At 39.0% G+C, this 10,599-nt stretch overlaps 1 pseudogene; it reads left to right on the forward strand.

The window, feature by feature from the left end:
* The first annotated feature begins 5,714 nt into the window (after positions 1-5,714).
* LOC101583523 lies at positions 5,715-6,380 on the forward strand (annotated as a pseudogene).
* The last annotated feature ends 4,219 nt before the right edge of the window (positions 6,381-10,599 follow it).

Below are 10,599 nucleotides of genomic sequence, written 5' to 3' on the forward strand. Positions count from 1 at the left end.
AGGGCTTGTCCATTGGAGGTAAGTTCTGTCAGAATTTTAATGAACAGGTAACTCATGTGACAGTTATAACCCACTCCAGATCATTGAAAAGACAAGTGCATTTCTAAATAATTACACAGGCTATAAAAATACGGATATTATGTCTGGTACAGATACCACCAACCAAAAAGATTCACATGAAGCTCAGAGCAAACATAAAGAATAAAATATTTTCACATTCACTGTAATAGCAATTGAAAATACTGACAAAGCATAATGATCAGAGGTCAATTTTAGAAATGCAAAAATGACATAATAAGACGTGTGTATATACTAAACTGGTGGACAGATAGAATAAATGAGCAGAACATACACTACCACAGTAGATGTTGGAAAAGTATTGAGAGACTATATTAGCCATTTCTGGTTTTTAATATTAAAAACAAAAAAAATCTCAGGAAGTTGAGAAAAGATTCCCTAAATTAGACAGATTATTCTCAAGAATACTATTGCAAACATCTGTGATAAAACGTTAAAGACTATGGTTACTAAAATCAGAAACAAGGGTTGAAAGGGGCCGGGGAGATGGCTCAGTAGAATAAGTGCTTGCCTGGCAAGCGCAAGGGCCTGAGTTCAATCCCCGGTTCCACCAAAAAGAAAAAAGAAAGAGAAAAGAAATGAGGGTTAGGAAATAGCTCAGTGGACCAAGTCCCTGCCTGGGAAGTGAAGGTCCCCAGTTAGATCCCCAGTAGCTCTTGCCACGCTAGCCCCAAAACTGGGCGTGGCGGTGCACACCTGTAATCCCAGCACTGGGGCAGCTTAGACAGGAGGATCACTAATGGTCTGAGCTGCATAACGAAACTCTGTATCAGCTAAATAAATAAATTAAAAAAAAAAAAACAGAAACAATGCAAGAATGTCATAAATCCTCATTATTCAAAAAACTACTAAATTTTGTAGAAAACAAACCAAAGCATTGATAAACCATGGGGGAAAAGGATAGTTTTCATATTAACATTCAAATAATGAAAAAGTATATTAGAACAATATTAGAGATTTTCAAGATGTCTAGAAATAAGATAAACATACAAAAATCAGGAACACTGTACTAAAAATCACCATTTAATAAAATGAGTCATTCAAAACAGTAACAACAGCACAATATCTGTCCCACATAAAATCTTGAACATACTGAAAAGCATTATTTAAGGGCAGAAAATTAAAATTAAAGCAACAAACCAGTAAGTAATGAGTAGGAATGAGATACCTCACATTAAAGTTTAAGATTTTTCTCGAATGACTCTATTGCTTTAATACGTTCTCAAAACCCTAGGGATAGTTTTAAATTAAGCTGCTCAAGTTGATTCTAAACATCATCTGTAAGAGCCGATGCATAAGAAGAACAGAAAAATATGATACAGGTAGCACTTATACTACTAGAGAAAGAATGAATAAATGATGCTTAGAAATGTATACTATTTTTAGTACATTAATACAATCAAAAACGAAGACATATAGTGATTAAATAATGTATCTAAGATCACATATTTGCACGTGACAAAACCAGGATTCAAACTCATAGCCACGATTCAATAACATTTTGCAGTACATCTGGCAACAATACGTGTGTCTACATGTACATATAACAGACAAAGCGTCATTATTACACTCGAAGAGTTACCATAAATGAATATAAATATAAATATAAAAATGAGAAGGGTATGCAAGAAAAATTTTACAGAGTAAATAATATAAATGGTAAATAAATATGTGAAAAAATGGTCAAACTCAAAATTAGGGAAATGCAATTAAAATAACAAAAGTTATTAAGGTTCATACAATTTTAAGACTTCCGATACCTAAGTTTGAATAAGGAAGCAGAGATCTTGTCCTCTAGTCCAATACTAATTGAAATCAATTTGCTATTATTTTCCCAACTTATAAAGAAAAACAAAAATACATAAGTACAAAGATCTGTGTAAATGCTTGTATTTTTCTAAAAATGATCAGTGGAAATAATGTCAATGAACAGAATAGAATAGTATGAAGTCACAAAATTAAATGACTATTGACACTGAAATAAACTGTCAATGTGAGGTTGCTCAATGTTTTTGAAAAGAATATGAAAGAAAATTTTACATAATATGAACTTTTTTATGTGTGTCCATAAATGTACTGTATATGTTCCCAATAAATACCTAAATATACATTATATTCCCTCTTATGTTGGTTATATATACACAATTTTAGTATATCAACATATCTGGACCAGCCAGATAACTCAGCAGACTAAAGTGCCTACTTAGGCAGAGTGCAGCGGCCTGTTCGATCCCCGGCCTGCCATGCCAGCCCCGCCCACGGGGCACACTGAGCAATTGAGACTGAGCGTGGTGGTGTGCACCTGTAATGTCAGCGCTTGGGAGGCTGAAAACAGGAGAATCACTAAGAGTCCAATCTACATAGTGAGACGCTATACTAAATACTATATATATATATATATATATATATATATATATATATAGAGAGAGAGAGAGAGAGAGAGAGAGAGAGAGAGAAGAGACACTGAAAAGAAATGTAGAAAATGAATGTGGATTTTACTGTATTCATTAATTCTTATAATTATTAGAATATTTATAATTATACATTTCTCCCGTGATTTATAAAAGAAAAGCAAACATGAAGAAATTATTTCCAAAAATGGGAAGCAATTTATGAAACAAAACAGTATTTGGACAGCATGTGCCTCCTGACCTGTCATTTACATTTCCTGAGCACTGCTCTAAAGAATTAAAATCTTTCCACTCAAGCTGAAGATCCTAGACTTGCAAGGAGGCCATTCCCTGGGGACTAGATAGAAGCTCAAAGGTCAGGGCTACTCCACGCTGGCAGAGTGAGACTGGTGGTTCTAGGGCACACAGACTTTAAGAATTATTCCTTCAAAATATGAAGTAATTTTTTTTCTATTTCAGCTATTTAAAAAAAACTATGTAAAAAGTAATGCATTTTATTTAAATTTCTTGTCTAGTACATGAAAAGTAGTTGTAAGTTTCTTCAAATACTATTATGGAGATAAGCTTTTCACAGTCTTAATTTTTTAAAAAAGCATTAAAATATTAAGCCCTTGGGCCAACCAAATAGCTCAGTGGATTAAAGTGCCTCCTTGCAGGCCCAGAGGCCAGGAGTTCGACCCCCAGGCCTGCCATGCAGGCCCCACCCCTGGGGGCATGCTGAGACTGGGCTGGAAGTGCATGTGCCTATAATCCCAGCTGTCAGGAGGCTGTAAACAGGCGGATCACTACGAGTCCGATCTAGTAGTGAGATGCTGAACACCCTGTAGACCCTTCCCTAAAACATACAAAATAAATAAATAAATAATAAAATATTAAGCCCCAAACTGTTTTTCTGATAAGGAAGCAGGGCCTCTGAATAAAAAAAGAAAATAGCATCTAAATAACTTCAGGAGGGCAGGGTGATCTGTGTAAATTGCACTTTTTCCTTCTGCATCTAAAATCACTTCCCACCTGCAGAGTGGAGAGCCAGCCAAGCCCCAAGCTGTCTGGCATCCCCATTCACAGGTGAACTTTATCAGCTCATCCAAAATTGACTTGGAGGGAGAGCCCCATGGTTTATGCTCTGTTAGTGGATGCAGGACAGAAAGCTCAGCTTCCTTCTCATGCATGAATCAAGTTGATGCCCTGCACACCTTCAGAGCCTCGTCCATAAAATCGTTACCTAGCACTCCTTTAGGGACGCTCACTGGACCAGGTGTGACTCCACCTTTAATTGTTCTTCACCATATTGGCATGCTGAGTGGCTTTCCTCATTATACTGTCATTAGCATAAGGAAAAAAGCTCCGGTCGCCTAGGCAACTGGAAGTAACCCACTGTACAGTGCCTGTGGACTGCAGTCCTGCTCCTAGTTTTTGCTATGCTCTGGGCTCCAGGCCCTCGGCCAAAGGAATGAATCCAGTTCCCAGTTCTGCCTCTTGTGTTTTGGCCCCCTTTGCAATGCCCACCTGATCTGCCTAAATTGCCTTGAATTTGTTATCTTAACTTTTCTTTTTTCCAGGAGCTGACGACATTAATGATCTTCTTTCCTCTGAGCACACTGGCTCTCCCCTTCCTCCTTCAGCTCCACACTGCTGACCAGTGAATTGCTCAGGTTTTAGATATGTTTTTTCAGAATGCTATATTCACTTTTAAAATGCCCTCATGTGTGATGTGTCTTTATTTCCTTCCATTCTTCCATCGCTCCAGGTATTTTGCTATTATAATACATGGCTACTAGAAAAATAGGCCTTCTATTATTACACTTCTTAATAATAAGCTACAGAAATTATTACCTGCCTAATCTGTTTTCCTAAAGTGGTAGTTCTTAATCTTGGCTTCAGGTTGCAATTTTCTGAACAATTCTAACAAATACGAATGCTGGGGTTTTATTCCAAGAGATTCAGATATAATCCTGAGCTGGGGGCAGGAGTGTTAAAGACTTCTTGGGTGATTCCAGGGTATGAAATTGTGAACTATACAGCTAATGGCTTTTCAGCCAGGCCTTCCTACTTTGTTTTTCCTTGGCATTTATAGCAGTAAATTACAAGCTTGTACTTTCCTTATGAGCCTTATGCTTGTCTTTTGTTTGCGCATTGCCCCTCTGATCCTTTAGTCTCCTTCTCAGGACCTGTCCTGTGAATTGTAGAAGACTGAATCTCTTGCATTGGCTGCAATTCCAAGCTTATGAGGCAGCTGTCTTCTAAAACCCTTCACCCAATGAGATGGCCATTCAGGTACCTGAGGGTGGATGAAAGGAGAAGCCAGGGTGTTTTGTCACCTTTTGCTTTGACTACATGATGCTTGCTGCTGTGTCTCTGTCTCCAATTCCTGCCAGATTGGGTGTGCTTTCCACTGCCTAACTATAACTTGTCCCCTGGACTTCTCTGACCATCCAACCCAGGGCCACAATAATTTCCTATTGCTAATCTGTGCTGTTCCACTCCCCTACTTAGTACCTCAGTTTATCAAGAACATGTGACCAGTTCTCAGGAAAATGTCCTTAAATACTTGGAATGCTTGCTCTTGGCTGAGTAGGAACCTGCCTGATAATAGCTCATAACCAATATACATTAACTTACATAATAAGAGCATAGGTTCCCAAGCGCAATATCTCTCTCCTTTATTCTTATAATTGAAGAATATTCTATGTTATGAATATGCCACATTTTGCCCATTCATTAGATAATACTCAGGGCAGGGGGCTGCAGTGCTAAGCCATAAGGCACATGACATCAGAGAGGACCAAATCTGTATCCTATTGTAAGATGTGTGTGGTACATATGGACCCACGATCTGTTGGCTGGAGTTTGCACTTTAACTGTGGAGATGGAAGAAGGACTTCCTTTTTCAGAAAGATACAACTACACACAGGTGATGTGTTCAGAAGTAGAATTGTGTATGCCCTGGGAAGACCTGAGACTGAGTTCTCTAAATCCTGTTACCCCAAATACAGATCGTGGAACAGAAAGATCAACATCATCTGAGTTCTTTTTAAAAGCCAGAATTCTGGGTCCCACTCCAGAGTTTTACTTTTAAAAAATTGAAATATAATTCATGTTCCATAAAACTCAGCTATTTAAAGTATACAATTCAGCAGGATTTTCATATTTTCACATTTTACAAGTATTACCACTATACAATTCCAAGATGTTTTCATTGCTCCAAAACAAATAAACAAGCTTTTTTTCCGGTTTCCTCAGCACAAGGAATCATGAGCAAAATCTCCCGCGACACCCTGTATGAGGCGGTGCGCGAGGTCCTGCACGGGAACCAGCTCAAGCGCTGGAAGTTTTTAGAGACTGTGAAGTTGAAGATCAGCTTGAAGAACCATGACTCTCAGATGGAAAAGCGCGTCTCAGGCACCGTCAGGCCAAAGTCTACGCCCCGCCCCAAGTTCTTGTGCGTCCTAGGGGACCAGCAGCACTACGCCAAGGTCAAGTCCGTGGACATCCCCCACATGGACACCAAGGCGCTGAAGAAGCTCAACAAGAATAAAAAAGTGGTAAAAAGCTGGCCAATAAGTACAATGCCTTTCTGGCCTCAGAGTCTCTGACCAAGCAGATCCCGTGAATCCTGGGGCCCGGCCTCAATGAGACTGGCAAGTTCCCTTCCCTGCTGACCCATAACGAAAACGTGGTGGCTGAAGTTGACGAAGTGAAGTCCACGATCAAGTTCCAGATGCAGAAGGTCTTGTGCCTGGCTGCGGCTGTTGGTCGTGAGAAGATGACAGATGACGAGCTTGTGTACAACATCTGGCCGCCTACTTCCTGGTGTCACTGCTGAAGAACTGGCAGAGTGTCCGGGACCTATATATCAAGAGCACTACAGGCCAGCCCCAGTGCCTGTATTAGGGCACATCCTAATAAACGTCAGTGCCATAAAAAAAAAAAAAAAAACAAGACAACCAAACCTTAGAATCATCAGCAAATCACTCTCCATTTTCTCTTCTCCAAAACCGTAGGCAACCACCACTCTACCATCTACATAGATTTGCCTCTTCTACACATTCAGTATAAATTCATACAAATTTCATATAAAGAGGCATTTGGGAGGTTGAGGCAGAAGACTGCTGCAAATTTGAAGTAAGCCTGGGCTACACATTAAGTTCAAGGCCACCCTGCACTACATAGTGAGATTTTATGTATTTATTAAATAAGGAAATAAATAAACAAATTACACATAAAAGAAATTATGTAATAGTTACTTTTGTGTCTGATCTCTTTAACTTAAAATATTTCCAATATTTTATCAGATTACATGTATTTGAACTTTGTTCTTTCTTATAACTGAATAATGTTATATTTTATGAACATGCCACATTTTGTCCACTCATTAGATGACAGGTGTGTGGGTTCTTTCTACTTTTGACTGTTTTGAAGAATACTGCTATGAACACTCATGTCGGAGTTTTTGTGAGAGCTTGCATTTTTTTTTTTTCAGTTTTCTTGGGTACCTACAGAGAATTGAAATTCTTGGGTAGTGTGGTAGGTCTATGTTTAAGTTTCTGAGGAATTGCCACACGTTCTGAAGCAGCTCTACCATTCCAGACACGCTTGTCATTGTTAGTTGATGATATTAGGCAGCTCTAGTTCTTTCTACTCCCTTGCATTTCTGTATATATTTTAGGATCAGCTTGTTAATTTCTGTACAATACACAGCTGGGATTTTGACAAGAATGCTGTTAAATCTGTAGATCAATATGTTCACACCGAGTCTTTCAATCTGTAACAATCTAATCCATTTTAACTTATAAAATTATATTTCTTACCATTGCTTCAGTCTTCTTTCATTTCAGTCAATGAACTATAGCTTTCAGTTCTGTCTTGCATTTCTTTTGTTAAATATTTCCTCAGTACTCATTGACTCATCTATTGACTTCCTCAGACCTTCACAATGAACTACCTCTCTCCCCACCTTTTATATATTGACACAGGGTATCACTAAGCCTCTAATTCTCCCAGAGTGGGCCAAAACCTGAACTCCTCCTGACTAACTCTCCCAGAGTGCTGGGATTACAGGTCTGTGACACCAGACCACAACCCCAAATCTTCATTCTTTTTGATAGCATTGTAAGTGCAGTTCTTCCAATTTCATATTTGTGGCCCTGAATTTTAAAATCTTCACTTTCAGGAAGACCTTCAAATGATTTCTCAGCATGTTAATAGTTTGAGAAATGCTACTCTACTGACCAATGAAACCCAAGTGACATCCGCAAGGCACTGCCATATTCTGTCTCATAAATCCCTCACTCTCCAATAAGTGACTCAGGGCACACAGCCACAGAAAACAGTGACAGAATCAAAGACACTCCTCAGCTCTGTGGATTATGTGTATTTAATAGGAGGAAGCAACTAGACCACCTAACAAGGGTTTTTCATCCTGACTTCTGTGCAGTGGAAAACTAGCATTAAATAGTCATTTGATTTAGAGGGAAAGTACAATGCTGATTTTTGCCTGAATTATGTAGATAAATGATGCATTTAAAATAATTATACTGATAATTATCAACTTTTATTTTTAATGAATTTCTCATTTTTTTAATAACAGCAATAGTTACAAGTTAGACCTTATCATAAATGTTTCCTAAATCCTTATCATAAATGTTTTGTGATTCCAGAGGTGATATTGTTATCCTTGTGACTTTGAATTGATCATTTAATGTTGGTAAATTATAGTTTCTCTTACTAAATAATGAAGGAATTGGACTAAATCTCTCTCTCTCTCTCTCTCTCTCTCTCTCTCTCTCTCTCTCTCTCTCTCTCTCTTTCCCCCCTTTTGTTCTATGTCAGGTAGTAATTCTAAATTTATCACCTGCAAAATCTATCACTCAATTTTATGAACTATATCCTATGGAGTCAGCCATGATTAAGGCACGATTCTGAATGAAATATGTAAGATCTGACATTTTCATACATTTTTTTTATGTACTTAGTACAGGGTCTACAGGGTCTCATTACACAGATCGGACCTGCAGTGATCCTACCTGTTTTTCAGCCTCCCAAATGCTGGGATTACAGGCCCACGCTACCACACTCAGTCTCAATCGCCATCTCAGAGCTTCCCAGGGTCAGAACCTGCAGGACAGGCCAGATGGAACCCTGGTCCCTGTGTTTGCCAAAGCAGGTGTTTTAATCTGTTGAGCTATCTGGCCAGCCCTTTCATACATAATTATTGATAGAATCCAGATTTATTACAGTATTTACAGCTATAGAACAATATATTCTCTTTGCTTATAGTTTTAAGAAATAATAGTTAATGAAAACAATGAAACAAATGGTGAATTTCTTGGAGTTAATTGAAAGAGTATGTATCTATATGTAAGTTCTCTCAAAATTAACCCTGTTCTGCATATTTAATATGCTCCCCTTACCCCCATCTTATGCTAACACTTCCATGAAAATCAATGTGTAAAGCACTTCATAGGCACAAAAGGTTGCTAATAAAATTTTTCCAGAGATAAAATGAACATTTCAGTAAAAAGTACCAAACTGGAGGCCTTTGGCAGTGCTCATAATTCTATATATCCTATCTTTTCTTTTTATTGGTACTGGGATTCAAACTTAAGACCTTGTGTTTGCCATGCTTGGGCCGCTGCTGCATGTTGCCAGCCCTAATCATATATATTGTGGTAAAAACAGGTGTCCCAGTGTTTGGAAACTGCTCCCAAGTTGCCATGAAACCAGAGAATGAGGCAGACAGATAACAATACAATTTATGTGGGGTCTCACTGGGAGAAGCATTGTACTGGACAGTTGCAAGACCCATGGATCCTCACTTCTTGGGTCAGCAGTAAACGACAAGTCAAGATGGACCTGGTCCATTTTAAGCTTCTATCAAAGACACGGGGTTCAGTCTTGGTGCTGACTGTGCCTAGGCACACATCATAAAGCTCCGTGTGTCACTCTAATGGTTTGGTTGATTTAGAGTATGCTGGTGTTGTGGTGGTTATAGTTCAATATGGTGCAAATTGAAATTACTTTAAGAAAGTGTTGGGCTGCCTGGGCGAGTGGCTTGGTACTATACAGTTCAGGCTACTTAGGAGCTAAGGGAGGAGAACAGCTTGAATCCAGGAATTGAAGCCAGATGAGGCAACGCATCAAAGCCCCTGTCTCAAAATAACAACAATAGGGTTATAATGGTATTTTAGTAGCACTAGGGGTTGAACCTGAGACTGTCACTCAGAACTTCATCCCAGGACCTAGTTTTGTCTTTGTTTTTTTTCTACAAGAAAAAACGGCTACAAGCCTGACATATTTCCTCTAGCAGAGTGACTAAAAGGAAGCAAGCTTTTTATCTATTTATTTGTTCAGATCTCTGGTCAAATCCATGGTGATGTTCGATTTTTCCTTTGCAAAGTGAAGAACAACTTTATAAAACTTACTCCTTGGAGACAGATTTTATTTTATGGCTTCCGTTGAGTGAGTCACAATATATTGACTAAACATTCATTTTGTGTTCATAGTCCATTTTCATCTATAGTCACTCTTCTAATTGCTGACCTTTCGCTATTTTCATGGTTGCCTTCTGCATCAGGCAAGATGACATATGCAATGCCTACAATAAAATGGAAATTCTGTGTCACCACTACCCCAGAGTGAATTTCTGAGCCAAGGTCCTGCTGGTCTCTCTGAGGTCAGCTGGGGTGCTCCTCTGGCCTCACTGGGGACTGCTGTCATGTTGAGCAGCTGCTAGTTGACTGGCGAAGGTTGACCTCTGCTGAGATGTCAGGCTCTGTTTCATATGGTTTTTCATTTTCCAGCAGGCAAGTCAGGCCCAAGAAAGAAGGAGAAACAAGAAGCCCATTTGTGGAGCTCACCAAATGAAATCAATCTGCCATCTCATCCTGTCCTGAAACATCAGCTCTGGTCCAGACATCTGAAATCACCTCACTTCTTTCCAGTACTGCTGCTCTACAAATCTATTTGCCGCACCTCAGTCAGAGCAACGCTGACACATACTAAGAGAAATGTTTGTCAGTCCTCGGTGGCTCATAGCTATCCAGTGACTGCTCATCTTGGAGCAGAAGTCAGGGAACCTCAAGACCTTCATCTTCAAGACTGTATGTGAGGA

The sequence above is a fragment of the Octodon degus genome, unplaced genomic scaffold, assembly GCF_000260255.1.
Source record: "Octodon degus isolate 3935 unplaced genomic scaffold, OctDeg1.0 scaffold00060, whole genome shotgun sequence".
Lineage (NCBI taxonomy): Eukaryota > Metazoa > Chordata > Mammalia > Rodentia > Octodontidae > Octodon > Octodon degus.